Source organism: Acanthochromis polyacanthus, chromosome 21, assembly GCF_021347895.1.
Source record: "Acanthochromis polyacanthus isolate Apoly-LR-REF ecotype Palm Island chromosome 21, KAUST_Apoly_ChrSc, whole genome shotgun sequence".
NCBI classification, from domain to species: domain Eukaryota; kingdom Metazoa; phylum Chordata; class Actinopteri; family Pomacentridae; genus Acanthochromis; species Acanthochromis polyacanthus.
The window spans coordinates 4,940,756-4,955,611 of record NC_067133.1 but is presented as its reverse complement, the minus strand read 5'-3'; the positions used below and the strand labels follow the sequence as shown (position 1 = coordinate 4,955,611).

Genomic DNA, 14,856 nt, shown 5'->3' with positions numbered 1-14,856 from the left:
CGCACGGAGTGTCGGCTGACTGTCTGCGCTCTCTGGTCTAAGTTATAATATAAACTGCCAGTCTGTCTCTACTCTCAGCCTCCGTTGCAAAACTCTGTGAGGGTTCCACATTAAAGTTCTTTCCATCCGTGTTGTTGGTATCATAGGCGGCTCAGTGCGCACCTTGGACCCCAGTTTACCTGCTAACGCGCAACTGTCTGCGCCAAACTCACCCGGTCTCACTTCCTCTCCTGACTTCTCTCTCCCCCTCCACGTGTCCCGAAGTTGAAATCCAACAGCGAGGACCTGAAACAGCAGAGCGATGAGGAGCATCATTTCAGCGAGGCGAAGGTACAGTTACTGCTCCTGCTTCATTACGCAACGAATGTTATCTGTTGGTTTATCTGATAGGAAAAGGAGCTGTAATTGGGGCATACAAGGGGAGGGGGAGGGGGGGGCTTGATTTTGAGTCTTTTTCTCTCTCTCAGTGACACAAATAAAGCATGGAACTGAAATAATTGCCATACTTAAATCTATCCCCAAAAAACATTCCTTTTGCGCACTATGGGAATGTTTCCTATATATGTATAGCGCCTGTATTTGCAGAAGCTGGGGTCGTGTTTAACTCAGTAACTCTACCGGGCTTCACCCTCCCACCCCACCCCAAACAAGCTACTGTTTAAGGTTTAGCAGTTATTCCAAGCTCCCCGGAGAGAAAGTGGTGAACAGACCTCGGATTTATACTCCGCGGTTCTTGGATAAACACGACCTGGCGCTGGAAACATAAACTCCGTGTGCGTGCGTTTCTGTGCGCGTGTGCGAATCAGAAACAGCGTGTTTGTTAAACAGGAGCAGGAGCAAAACGTGTCCCCCCGTTATATCCATTAAATCAACAACCCTGCCACGAGCTTTACGTCCTAAATCAGAGAACTTACCGTGAAGCAGCAGCGCACAGAACCGTTTGTTTTCTACTCCGATGTGCATAAAATTAGGAACTTGGAAAATGTTGTCAATTTTAAAATCTGTATATAAATGCAAACGTGTTTTCCCACAATTGTTTTTAAGGAAAATGTCCCACGTTTACTATCAAGCTTAGCAGTTTCTCTGTTGGTCTTGTACTGGCCGTCTATCCATGCATCCTTTTTTTAATCATCATTTCACAGATGCACTGGGCCTTAAATTACAAGATTGTGTCTCGTGTTACTCCAAATAAACGTGTTTGGAAAACCAGCTTTTAATTAACATCTGAGTGGATGTGAGGAATCGTATTCATTTCCCGTGGAGGGGCGGGTGAAGCATCGCCATCTGTCCGAGGCGCATTTTCTTACTCGCTTGCCACCTGGTCAGCAGGGCCGCTCCGCCGGCTGTCAAAAGGTCTCACTGAGCAAAAGCCTAATTGCGCGCTTTGGCTGCGTATGCGCGAGAAACCAGAAATAAAACGCAATCATGGAGAATACCTTGAAAGAGTGGGGTTAATGTCCTTTACTTTCTGACCACAGTAATCATCAAATGTGCTTTCCCTTTAGCAGATTGCGCTTCAAAACAACAGAAAAGCAAATGACAAACTCATTGTTTACTCTGTCCACCATTCTGCAACAAGTGTCACTGGATTTATCATCTGATGCCATCCAGTCTAATTGTCTTGGACATACACTTTGCGCACTGTTAATTTACGCACATTTTACTGCGCGTAAAGCCCGATGAGTTTCAGCGATGTGAACTCATTATCACCGCCTGACTTGCCAATAAGCTGGCCTAAATTTGCTTGTTTGGTTGCTTTTTTTCAGTTGTTTGGAACAGATTAATCCATAAAGCTCCATTTTAACAAGACAAAATTATTTTTTTTTAAAGTGCACAAAATCTTAAAGTTCTTTTGTCATTAATGTAATGACTGTTGTTTTTCAGTCTCCTGCAACTTCTAAACTCTCTTTCATATTTACTTCTTGATTATATCAAAGAATTCAGACAACCCAGTTTTTCTACTGAAAAGGAAAGAAAAAATAATTTAAAATGTTACGCCAAGAAAAAACAAACAAGTAATGATCAGTGATATATAGAAGTGTTGCGCATCAGTTAACAGGAGCACTTGTTGCGCTGCAGAGTTGCATCATTAAGGAGGGGGTTGTTTTTTATCAACATCACAGTTAAAATATTTAAAAAAAACTCTAGCTTTATACTAAATTTAAACTGTTTAAGTGCTGAAAATATCATTTTTTTCGTTTTAAAACTGCAGAAACCATATCAGGTGGTTTTACGCGCAGCCCTGGATGGCTGAAAGGGGACAATTGGCATTAATTACGTTCCAGAGTTAACAAAATTTCGAACCAGAAGCCTACAGAACCACAGCCCTAACAGCTCACGAGTCCAGAAAAAGGGAATAATCATCCTAATCCTAACGATCACTGTGGAAAAATCAAGATTAGGGATCATTTCAAATTCGTCATTCTGGATCTCGGTGAGCAGAAACAGCCATCGCAGAGTGAGAGCAGCCAGCAGCAGAAAGGAAAGAGTTGGAAATGCTAAGCGTCTTACTTCAGTAATGAGAAAAGGAGGTCGCCGGTTTAGCACGAGAATCCGTGAGTTCCCGAGTTTCCAAAGTGACGCTCGCTCCCCAGCCCCCTCGCTCGCGCCGCCCGAGTATGAATGCCTGCTCTGTGTGACGGTAGCAGGGCTTAAAGAGCTCCTTGTATGAGGCAGAGGGGAAAAAATAAAAAAGATGCAGAGGACGAGTCTTAAAGGAGCCGCACAAATATGAGGATGCAGATTCTGAGAGCTGTGATTGGCTGGAATTCAGTCTCTCTCTCTCTCTCTCTCTCTCTCTCTCTCTCTCTCTCTCTCTCTCTCTCTCTCTCTCTCTCTCTCTCTCTCTCTCTCTCTCTCTCCCTGATTTCTCTGTCTAAAGTCCAATTAATTCCAATTCATTTAAATTACGCACATTTAATTTTACTCCAACAATTTCCAACCCAACTGGTAAAAACATTTTTCTCATTTTGCGCATGAACACCCTCTGACATGAGGTGAGCCTGACGCATGTTCTCTATGGCATACATCATGTCACTGCTCCACACACGCCTCGTTTGTTCCTGAACTGCTTAGAGAATCCAATTAATCTCATTTGCAGTTTTTATTTTCAACATTTTAACATAAACTATAGAATTTCATGCAGACTGCAGCATCTACACGTGAAATTAATCGTCCGTGTGCGCAAAAGGCCACGAATGAAGCATGCAGCGCCGAGAGCTTCTCGAGTTTAATCGATTTCTTTGGTGTTTTATCAGCTGAGAAAGAAATGTCCTAAAGTTACCTTTGACAAATCAGTGAAACGGTTGGATTTCAGAACATGCAGATAGAGGCCTAATTTAACCAAACGTACGCTCTGGTGTTCCACTGAGAAATGTCAGATTTTACGCACAAACATATTGCGTGCGTAAAATGCTTTAAAGACAAAAGGTTTCATTTGAAAGAACATTTAGGTTTAGGTACGTTTAGACACATTGCATGTCAATGTTAAGTAAATTTGTGCAAAAATGTAAACGTGTGTTTTTGTTTGTTTTCCATCTCTTTGTGGTAGTTTTGTGTCTTTGTGATCATATTTAGTCTTTTTTGCAACTCTTGTGACAGTTTATTCTTTTTATGGAAGTTTTTTTGTCTCTTTGTGATATTTTTTTGTCTTTCTGTTGTCGTTTTACAACTCTTGTGACAGTTTATTCTCTTTTTTACGGTTGTTATTTGTCTCTTTGCGGTTGTTTCGCACGTCTTTGTTGTGCCTTTGTGTCTGTTTTTGCTAGTTTTGCGTCTCTTCGTAGTTGTTTTGTCTCTTTTTCAGAATCGGAATGCATTGATTGCAATTGTGTGAGAACGGCATTCCAACTGCTGCATCAATAAAATGCTACTGACTCACTGGTACATTAGTGATAATATATGTAACCAGGAACATGTCTCCAAATATTCAGAAATAGATGAGGTTTTCAAAAGACGCAGTATTAAAGGATGCATGCTGAAAATACGACAGATTGATCTGTAGCTGCTGGTTTATCCACTTCTAGTTATCAGTTTATCATAGGTGTGTTGTAATCATTTAAATATTCCCATGCAGTGTGAGTGTGTGCTATCGGACATCGCGCCTCTTCGCTCCAATGTGTTAGTTTTATAACTGCATCAGCGCTTCAAACCAAACAGTGCCTGTACACAGAAAGGAGAGACGAGAGGGGACATTATGGGCCGCACGGGCACAAACACCGGCGCTGTTCCCACCAACAATGACCCCTTGTATCCCCGCCATGCGACGCCCTGGCCTCCGATCCAGAAATCACCACTTTTCGACTGTTGACTGTGATAAGAGAATCCTAACCATGAGTGCATCTCTGTGTCCCACTCTCTGCCTGCCCTCCTTTCTTTGCCCCCTTTGTTTGTTCTTTCTTTTCTTTCTTTCTTTTTTTTTTTTTTTTTATCTCAGGTGAATTGTAATCATGTGATCAAAACGAGCAGCGCCCCCTCTTCCCCCTTAAATGAAAAAAAAAAAAAACTGGGGAACAAAAAGCAGTTCTGTGCATATGAAACAAGAAAATAGTGAAAAGGCTTGTGTCTTCCCCTGAGCCGCCACTCTTTGTTCCAGTCTTAAAGTCTGACATATACTAGGGGTTGGAGGGGGGGAAATGTTCCAGGAGCGCGGCGGTGAGACCCGGGGACTGGCGCTGGGACTGTCCGGCTCCTGGAGCTGTGAGCCGGGGACCTCCAGAGCCGCACCGGGGATTGATTTCCCGCTGGGCAGCTGAGGATCTGCGGCCCGGCCTGGGTCGGAAGTGAGTGTTCTGGCTTGTACGTGTTTGTTGATGGTGAGAGCAGCGGCCCAGCAGAGTGGTAAAGGCGTTTAGGTGAGAGAGAAATGGTTGAAATTACGCATGGAATTTTATGTTTCGGCAATAAATAGCAGCTGCGACCGGTCAGATTTTAGTCGGTACTGAGAGAATTTATAGATGCTGTCTTTATGGAGAAACAGAAGATTGAATTTATTGTTTTATTATTATTTCTTTATTTTTATTACCACCTTTGATCCAAAAACGTTGCGTCTGGATACCTGACAGTCTGCACTTTGTTCAGAGAGAAATTAAATTAAGCAACGTATAAAAGAAGTGTGAATTTATTGCAAGCTGTCGGAGTTTTCTGTCTTTGATAAGGCTTGGAAAGAAAAAAAACTGATCATTCTGAAGCATTTTATTACTTAAGATGGTTATTTTTTTCTGCTCATCGTGTTCTATTTTATCTTTATTTTATATTTCTATCTTTATGTACGGCAACAAAAATCTGTTCAATGTCAAATACCTCTATCTGCAGCTGGTTGGAATGTTTTGTGTTTAAATAATTACTTTTTTTTAATTTGCTGAAGCAGTTTTACACTTTTTTTAAAGTCTTGAAAATTTTAAATTTGCTTTAAAATACCTCAGATAAATTGGTCCCATCAAATTGTACAAAACTTTAGGCCTTTTTAGCTGTTTTTGAAATGCATAAGTTGATTGTGAAGCAGTTAATGATTTATAGAACAGCTGGAATTTTTACTTTCATTCTATAATTCATCATATCAGTAGGGAAAATCTATGACACTGCTAGCTCTACTTGGATATATGAGTTATTTGGTTTCAGTATGCATAGAAACCTGCTGAGGATAAATCAAACTGAAGTAGTTTTGCTTGGAGAAATCATTTTGCTGCTCTGTCATTGACTGGACCACTTTGCCAGAGTTTTACAACACACACAAAGAACACAAGAAATAAAGACGGATTTTACCTGCACAAACCCAGAGATGAATTTATACACAAACTGACGGTGAAAATGAAACAAAATGACCCAAACTCTCCCGCCATGTGACTAAGATGATGTATGGTGTAGCTGTTTCTGTGACACACAAACGACTCTCATGGTGACAACTAAAGGTCAGCAGTCTGGGCGAGTGTTAAAACATCTGCCTGAGACAGAACATGCAGTCCTGTGACCACGAGGCTGAGGGTGCTCGCCCCCATCAGCTCCGGGCCAAACGGAAATCCCCATCATCTCGGCATAAATCAGGGCTTAAACTAGATTCCTATGCCAATTAGAGACTCATCGTGTACCTACAGAGGGCAAACAGACTCAAAGAGAAACTCAAAAACTGAAAATAAAAGAAAAAAGTAGGTTTAAATAATGACAAAAGTCGAATTCAAACTCGTGCAGAGAGGTAGATGCTCACTGTTAGCTGATCTTTGATGTCACTCTCTGTAAATTCAACCAAGTCAAAAATATACAATGTAAATAAAAATACCAAGAAATGGTGGAATACGCTGGATTTAGAGCAAACAATGCCCGATTTATCATTAAAGTTTAGCCAGGCCTGAGCATAGTGGTCAAAAGCAACGTATTTATCAGAGTTTATTTTCATTAGAGCTGCAGCTAAGTATTATTTAAACTGTTGACCAATGATGATTATTGTTTTAATTCATCAATTAGTTGTTTGGTCAATAAAATGGCAGAAAATTATGGGAAAATGCTAATCAATGTTTCCCAAAGCCCTGAAATGACGCCTTCAGATGTTTTGTTCACAATCCAAAGATATGCTGTCATAGAGAAGGAAAGAAAACGGAAAATATTCACCTCTATTGGAATTAATTAAACTGATTAGGGTCAATATATACAGTAATTGCGGGACTTTTTGTATCATAGTTGACATTTTTGCTGTTTTCAGGCCTAAAATCAACATGGCCGCCTGTAACCAAACACCACACGGCATTTTTACACAAAGATTCTTCTAAATATTATATATACAATTGAGTGAAATTGAAATTTATTTCTAAAGATATTGTAGTAAACCTGTTGACATGCCATAAATCCACACTTGACTCACACACTACTTTATATTAAATAACTCAGAAAGCCTTGGAGTCTTCCAGTCTTTTCTTCAGGAGGAAATGACATCATGTGGAGCAGGTCATGTGATCTGGAATCAACACACTTCCTTGAGAGGTGTTTTTGTAATGGTTAACTTCTCGGACACAAAATTTGTTATTTTCCATATAAAATTTGCTATATTGCCAAAAAAGAAATATCTGTCATGATTATTTCAACTTAGTAAAAAGAACACAATGAAAACAACTTTTGAATAAGCTCATTTTATTTTTGTTTATCTAATTAGAAAGTGGTTAGTGTTAAATTGGGGCGGTTATTTAGTTGATATTGTAGTGATATCCAGTCATATTTTATTAATAAGTGATTGTTTCCATAATAAATAATGATGGAATTTGTAAAGACATGATCATAATGAACATAAAAACACTAGTTTTTTAACTTTTAATCAAAATATATGCAGGATGTATCCCATGGACTTCAAAAATAACTCAATTGTGTATTGGCACATTAACAGATTATCAAAATATTTGGTGAATAATTTAATAGTCAAACTACTAATAAATTAAATGATTAATTTCTCCAGTTGTCATGCATGTTGCTTGGTACTTGTTTCCTTTAATTAAATTAAAAATATATATATCCCATCACCTGTCTCGTGGAATCATGTAAAGTAGATAACACAAGTCATGAAAGTAATAAAATCTCAATACATCAACATGTAAAAAGGTCGAACACGTGTTCTGAGTCACTGTACTGTTTGAAAGTTAGATCTTTCTGTTACTCACAGGCTCAGTTTGCGTTTCTGTGACATTTTTTTCATCTAATATTCTTTCACCCACTCTTTCTTTCTCTCTCTCTCTGTCTCTGTTCCTGCATGCACCTGTGCAGGACAAAGCAGGTGTGTCAGCGTCCACCTGTTGAAGTGGATCAGTCAACCCTGCAGTCGGATCCGGTGCACCGTTAACTGCGCAGTAGTTATTAAGTCATTACAAATGTAATCAACTCTGTCTTATTTGGTTATCTAGAAGGGAGGGGGTAACTGAAGCTGGAATAGGGCCGATAATAACGGGATATCGATTGATTCCAATTTATTTTTCAGACCCTAAAGGGAGGATAGAGGTGCGGGTCGAACATAAAATGACACAATCTGATTCTGTTGGGGTTTGAACCCACATTTCTTATTATATTTAAGCATTAGATCACTTCTCTGTGTGAACGGAAACCCAGTGTGATCCAAAATTAAGCAAATTTATGACACTTAATTGAGCTTTTACAGTCATTCAATCACATTCACTGATAAACATCTTGATCCACAATCAAGCAGCAGCTGTGTTACGTTGAAATCAGCCCCCCCCCCTCTTTTGAATGCTTGTGAATCCTATGTTTGTGCTCATGCCACCAAAGTTCCATGGTGTTTTATTTTTGTCTTCTCTAAATTACTGAGCGTGCGTGCGTGTGTGTGAAGAGTTGCCAAGAACTTTCACTGCAGCTGCAGAGGGATGTTGTGTGAGTGTGCGTATATGAATGTGTTTACATGAGATGAGAGTCTGTGTGCATCTGCATAAGTGTGTGTGTGTGTGTGCTGGTACCTTAATGAATGGCCCATTGTGCGTTCTGCTTCATATCTCCACTGGCTGGCCAGAGGAAAGAATCTAGTTACTTCAATTGTGTGAGAGGGAACATCTAAAGGAAATTGATATATGGGGGCTGAGGTGGGGTGTGGGTGGAAAGGCTGAGGCGGTGTCGGAGCGGGTGGGGGGGGTTCTGGGGTAAGGGTCCCAGGTGAGACGGAGAGAAGGAGGGTTTAGTTACCCGTGGCTGATCTCTGCTGGTATTCTGTAATCATCCTTCCGCATACTTTGGGGGCTTGGCTGGATGCCTGCCTTCTGTTTTCACTCTGAAAAGGCAGATTCAGAGCAGCGTGTTCATCAGATGGGTGTGTTTGTGTTCTCTAAACAAATTTGTCGAAATGTAGATTTAAAATGCAAAGATTACAAGCTTTAGATGTTCTAAAACAGGGATGTCAAACTCATCTTAGTTCAGGTTCCACATTCAGCCCAATTTGATCTTAAGTGATCAGTAAAATCACAGCATAATCACCTATAAATAACCACAACTCCTAATGTTTCCTTTGTTTAAGCACAAAAAGCACATTCTGAAAAGCTTCACATTTAAATAATTATCTTTTTACAAAACGTTATGAACAACCTGAAATGTCTTAACAAAAATAAATTCAATTTCATTTACGCTTTACAGCTCTCAAATCAGTGTTTCTACAAACGCAAAATCAACATTTAGTTACAGGTACCTGGAGCTGAATCATAGAGCATTTTACTTTATGAACAAAATGACAAAAGTCAGACAAAAAAAGACAAGACAGCAAAAACGAGACAAAATATTACAAAAACGAGACACGAAATGGCACAAAAAAACACAAAATGACACAAAAACACGAAGCAAAACAATAAAATAGACCAAAAATTTGACGCAAAAGTTACAAAAAAATGAGCAAATGACAAAAATGAGACCAAAAATGACAAAAGTGAGAAACAAAACAACAAAAAAGTAGACAAGTGAGACAACAAAAACACAAAACAATACATAAAAAATGAATAAAACAAAACACAAATTGACAAAAAAACACATGCAAGACTAAAAGTAAACACAAAATGAGAAGCAAAACAACAAAAATCAGACAAAAAGACAAAAAAACAATAAACACAAAACATTACAAAAATGAGACACAAAAGAACATTGTACAATCTAGTACTTTATGATCAAAACAACTTTTCATATTCTCGAAATTATTTTAAGTTTACAGTTTTACAAGTTTAATTTTCACACTTTGAGGGCCGGATTGGACCCTCTGGAGGGCCGGTTTTGGCCCGCGGGCTGCATGTTTGACACCACTGATGTAGAAGCTGTGAAGTGAGAGATTTCTAGAAGTTTGTACTGTCATTTTAGAGAAATGATGATCTGAATCTATCAGCTGGCAGTCATGGCTCCAAGGATGGTCGTGCCAGTACAGACTAAGATATTTATAGATGTTGGACTTGTTGCCTTGAAACTTTTTAGAAGCTTTATTTCTCCTCAAATGATGAATCATTTAAACAAGTTCAAGAAACAAAAAAAAAAATCTGTTGTTTCATGACTTTCAGACAGAGATTTATTGGTGTGATTATACCTGCCCTGTCTCCCAAATAATGCCTTCCAATCACAAATATGTTTCAGATCAGCACATCTTTGACATTTATTTTATTGCTTTACTGTCACTTCTCTTAAGCAATGAATCCTATATTAGAAGGGCCGAGACTCATCACTCTGGAAACCCAGAAAATAGAGGAGAAGCTTCAAAAATGTAGTGACAGACTATTTTAACACAAAATGTAATATTTTCCAACACTAATCATGCAGTTTTAGTGCCCAAATCTAATAAAACAGCAAGTGGAAGTAAAATAAATTCTACAAAAGATGTTTCGGACACGCTTCCCAAAATTGGTCGCTTTTTGGTACCAATTTGTCAGATTTTTCACTGTTTTGTGTCATTATTGCCATGTTTTTTTTTAATGTTGTGAATGTGTTTATATCCAGATTTTTGAGAGTTTGGTGACTTAATATCCAGTTTTTGACACTTTAGACACTAATTTATCCAATTCTTCACCATTTTGTGTTGTTGTAGCCATGTTTTTTAAAGCTGTGATGTGTTAATATCCAGGTTTTTGAAAGGTTGGTGACCTAATATCCAGTTGTTGACACTTTAGACACTAATTTATCCAATGTTCACCGTTTTGTGTCAATGTAGCTTTGTTTTTTCCAGATTTTTGACAGTTTGGTGACTTAATATCCAGTTTTTTACACTTTAGGCACTCATTTATCCAATTTTTCACCATTTTGTGTCATTATTGCCATGTTTCTTTAATGTTGTGATGTGTTAATATCCAGGTTTTTGACAGTTTGGTGACTAAATATCCAATTTTTGACACTTTACATCAGAAAATCAAAATACAGTTGCAGAATTTTGGTGCAATGGGATTGCTGTCAAAGCCACGATGACTGACAAATTCGATGCGTGTTTGACGAGAATAATTTAAATAATAGTTTAGAAGGACATCTTTACAGTGATTTATTATGGCAGACAAACTGGAGTTGGCTAATACTGTTTTATCCGTTTAGCTAGAGATGTACCAAGCAGCAGATAACACCACGATAAGCTTTACACTCTTTTGTGGCAACCAAGAGCAGCTCATAAAACTGGGAGCTGTTCGGTCCAGCTGCAGCTGTGACTGCAAACAAGGAGCAAAAGGAGAAAAAAAAGGAGGGATGAGGCAGGAGGAATAACAGAAAGAGAAACCTCAATGGTGCCTTGTATCACTTTCAACTGTCCTCTGTGTCTTTCTCAAAGCAAAATCAGTGACATTATTTGTTTTTGTCCATGAAGATAGATAAAATATGTGTGTTTATTCAGTTTTTTTTTCATGGCACACACATCTCTATACATATACACAGATTTCATGGCATAATTTGGAAACTCCCAAACGGCCCATGTAGGACGAGGGGACATGCTTGAAAAATGATAATTGGGCGGAATGAGAGGCGAGGGATGTGGAGATTGAGTCATTTGCAGGAAAATGTAGAAAATGATGTTCAAGAATTCAGATGGGAACAAGGCTTCCCTTTGTCTGAATGCTTCTGCTGCATGTCTGGCTGGTTGCTGTTTGGGACATCGTCACACAGCGATGATGTGCTTCTCTGTTCAGTTTTAATGAACACACTGTTTCCCCCCGGTTACAAAACTAGATTCTTATCAAACAATTAATCCAGCTTGACATCCTTGTGGCTGAGCACAACAAATTGTAAAATACTTCTTGGAAAGTACATTTACTCAATTACCTTGCTTTTATTGTATAATCATTTGAGTTTGCTGACTTTAGAATTTCTATTTTTGCTTCTACTCATTACCTATATTTCAGGAGGAAATACTTTACTTTTTGCTCCGCTTAATTATAAATAAATGCATGGTTAAAATCAATCTAATGTAATAAAGCATTTACGAGGTGTGTAACCGTAACATCACATGAAAGTACAAAATGGTTTTTGAAACTGATTTACCACTGATGAAAGGTTTTATTTTTAGGTTGAGGACATTTTGCCTTTTTTTTGTTAGATAGTCAACAACGTCAAATAGTTCCTCCAGCAATTCAAAGCCGACCAAATCAGAACCTCAGAGAACCTTTGATAATTTCGTACGTGTCCCAACTGCGCAGCTAGCCAGGTTGCAACACTCATGAAAATGAAATGCAACTTGCAAATGATCTGGAAGCAGTATAACTAAAGCAAGAATATAAGAGTAGACAAAAATGTTCACAGTTTATACTTAATATTTAGTCTACTCTCTCAAACTACAGCCTCCATAAATCTATGTTCTCTCACTTACACCCCCTGTCAAAAGTTTTAGGACACTGTCTCATTCAAATAAAGTAGAACCTGTCCTACAACTTTTGACAGGGGGTGTATTTCATCATATGGATGTGATCAGGGCAGGACTCTGATCATACATGTAAAGTTTCAGGCAGATTGGAGCATGTTCAGGGCATTTACACAGCATTTGAAATTTCATGGCGAAGGATCAAAATTCCAGAGACCGCCACGGACACTCCCTTTGACTTTGGAAAAAGATTTTAATAACTTTGGATCATTAAGGCCTCCTGTATGTACTGGCCGAATTTGAGGTGAATTGGAGTTTCCCCCTAGGAGGAATTCGCTCTAGAAATAAATGAAAAATGGGCAAAATCTGACGTTCAACGCAAAATAGCTCACTTCCTGTTGGGTTTGGAATGTGGCTGTCATTGACTTTTTTGTTCAGCCTGATGTGCTGCATATGTGTACCAAATTTGGTAGATACACCACCTGTCAAAAGTTGTAAGCCAGGTTCTACTTTATTTGAATGAGAAAGTGTCCTAAAACTTTTGACAGGGGGTGTATATGGCCTGTAGTGCAACATGTTAAGAAGGGACTTCCAGAGGTCCCTCTCTCTGACAAAGCTTTCCTGTTCCTCTTTAGGGATACTGAACTGTTCCTGGGCCAACTGAGATATGTAAACACCTCGGCAAGTTCTTGGTCTACCCTGGGGTCTCCTCCCAGTTCAAAGTGCAAAGAAAACCTTCGTAGCGAGGCGCACAAGAGATACCCAGATCACCTCAGCTGGATCCTTTTGATGCAAAGACGCAGCAATTCTCATTGAAGCTGCCTCTGAATCTTCAAGCTCCTCAACTTGTCTCTAATGGTAGGTGTGCACAGGAATGTTTTACATGCAAGGGAACACACTGTTTCCCAACATCACATGTTTGATAGGCGTGTCAGTAGCAGGACACTAGCAGTTCACGACAGACGTTTACCTTCAGTCCTGTAGAGGCGTCAGACCAGCATGGCGGTTCGGTCGCAAAGCTTTGTTTTGAATTACGAAAAAAGTTCAGCGAAAAACATTTCTGAAAACATTTGAGGCAAGAAATAAGCTGTGGAGTTGCGGAATCAACAACTCAACTCCAACCCAGATGGAACAATCCACTGGTTTCAGAGATCTATTTCAAAGAAACAGTGGACTAGCTCCTTACCCTTCTGGAGTTGCTGAAGACATCATTAGAGTTTGACCATCCAGTTCATCCATTATTTTGAGGATTTGGAGAAAGCTAACAACCTCGTCCACTGGAGAACCCTATAGGGGACCATTACTATGAGCTTTCCAGTTTTCGTAAACGAGAACGAGAGCTGCTTTTAAATTCTTGGCACATTGTCAAACATGTTTTCAGTGGGAGTTAGACTATGGAAAGGTTGCCCCTTGTCTCCAATCTTGTTTGTCAAATTCGTGGGTGGGATCTTGAGGTGCAACCGTAATGAGGAGGGAACCTCAGGCTTCATCAAGCCACGACCTTCAGCTCACATTGGGACGGTTTTACAGCCTTAAAATCCCCATAAAGTTGAATTATTGCCTCTCTCAAGCAGCTTGAACATAAATTGGACATTCTTTCATGAAAGTAGATTTCATTGCAGCGCTGCATTGGATTTAGCTGGTAATTGCCGTCTTTTCAGTGAAAACTTCCCAGCTTTGATCACTGTTGTCAGCTCAAGGTTTGATAATGCTTCATTCACTGTTGGATCTTCCTGTACCAATATGGATAGTCTTGAATAAGAAAAAAACAGGCTAATCATTACTTTAAGGCAGTTTTTCTGATTAGTCATACATACAAGACGGCTAGAAATTGCTTAATAAGATGATTTGCTTGGGTACTTCTGGTTGGCATCACAGCTGGAGAGGAAGCAGATCACTTTCAAGTTGTTTTTGCCGTCATTTTGTCACTGTTTTAAGGAAAAATTGGTCTGAGGATCGCGCATCTTTACATCTTCCATTTTCTGAGACTGCCTAATTATTTCATTCAAAGCACTACAACATGATTTCAGAAAGTTTTGGTATCTTATTGGTATCAGTCGCTGAGGGCTCATTGGAAGCACCTTCCACCATCACTGTGTAGTCCAGTTCTGAGAGCGGATTGATCTGGATTTTACCCTTTTTAGGCTTATTGCACCATAACTTGTTTTGATGCAAGAGGGAAAACCAGAGTTGGGGAGAGGAGGAAGAGGGGTGACGCTTCTCAAGAGGAGATATGGAAAAGAGGGAGGATAAAAAAAGTCATTTTCCAATCATGAGTTCTTCTCGGAACATTGAATTAAGCAGCGTGAACGGGAGGGGGGCCTCGAGGGTCTGGGGGTGGCTGGCTGCAAAGCTGCCTGAATGAAAGGGTCCGTTGTTTGACGCTGGGAGAGGGAGATGAAAGGGGAGATGGAGATGGCGAGTTTGTCGGGCATCAGTCCCCTCTCCTATCGCCTTCTCACCCTGCGGCCCTCCCTCACCCAGCCCATGTGAGCGAGAGTTCAAACGCAGGGCCTACAGCTGCTCGCAGAGACCGACACACACATAGAGGTTCACATGGATGTCCACATGCACAC

General features: G+C 39.7%; 1 protein-coding gene across 9 annotated transcripts in view; it reads left to right on the top strand.

The window, feature by feature from the left end:
* Positions 1-206: 206 nt before the first annotated feature.
* kdelr3 (KDEL endoplasmic reticulum protein retention receptor 3) overlaps positions 207-14,856 on the top strand; it is a 50,169-nt gene continuing 35,519 nt past the window's right edge. For 2 of the 9 annotated variants that reach the window (XR_007938625.1, XR_002596354.2), the window contains exons 1-2: positions 4,506-4,781; positions 12,916-13,138. The gene's annotated coding sequence lies outside the window, so the exon portion shown is untranslated. Of the gene's footprint in view, positions 331-4,496; positions 4,854-12,915; positions 13,139-14,856 lie in introns of those variants that run through there. The other 7 variants (XR_007938626.1, XR_002596355.2, XM_051940942.1 and 4 more) reach the window with 6 other exon arrangements.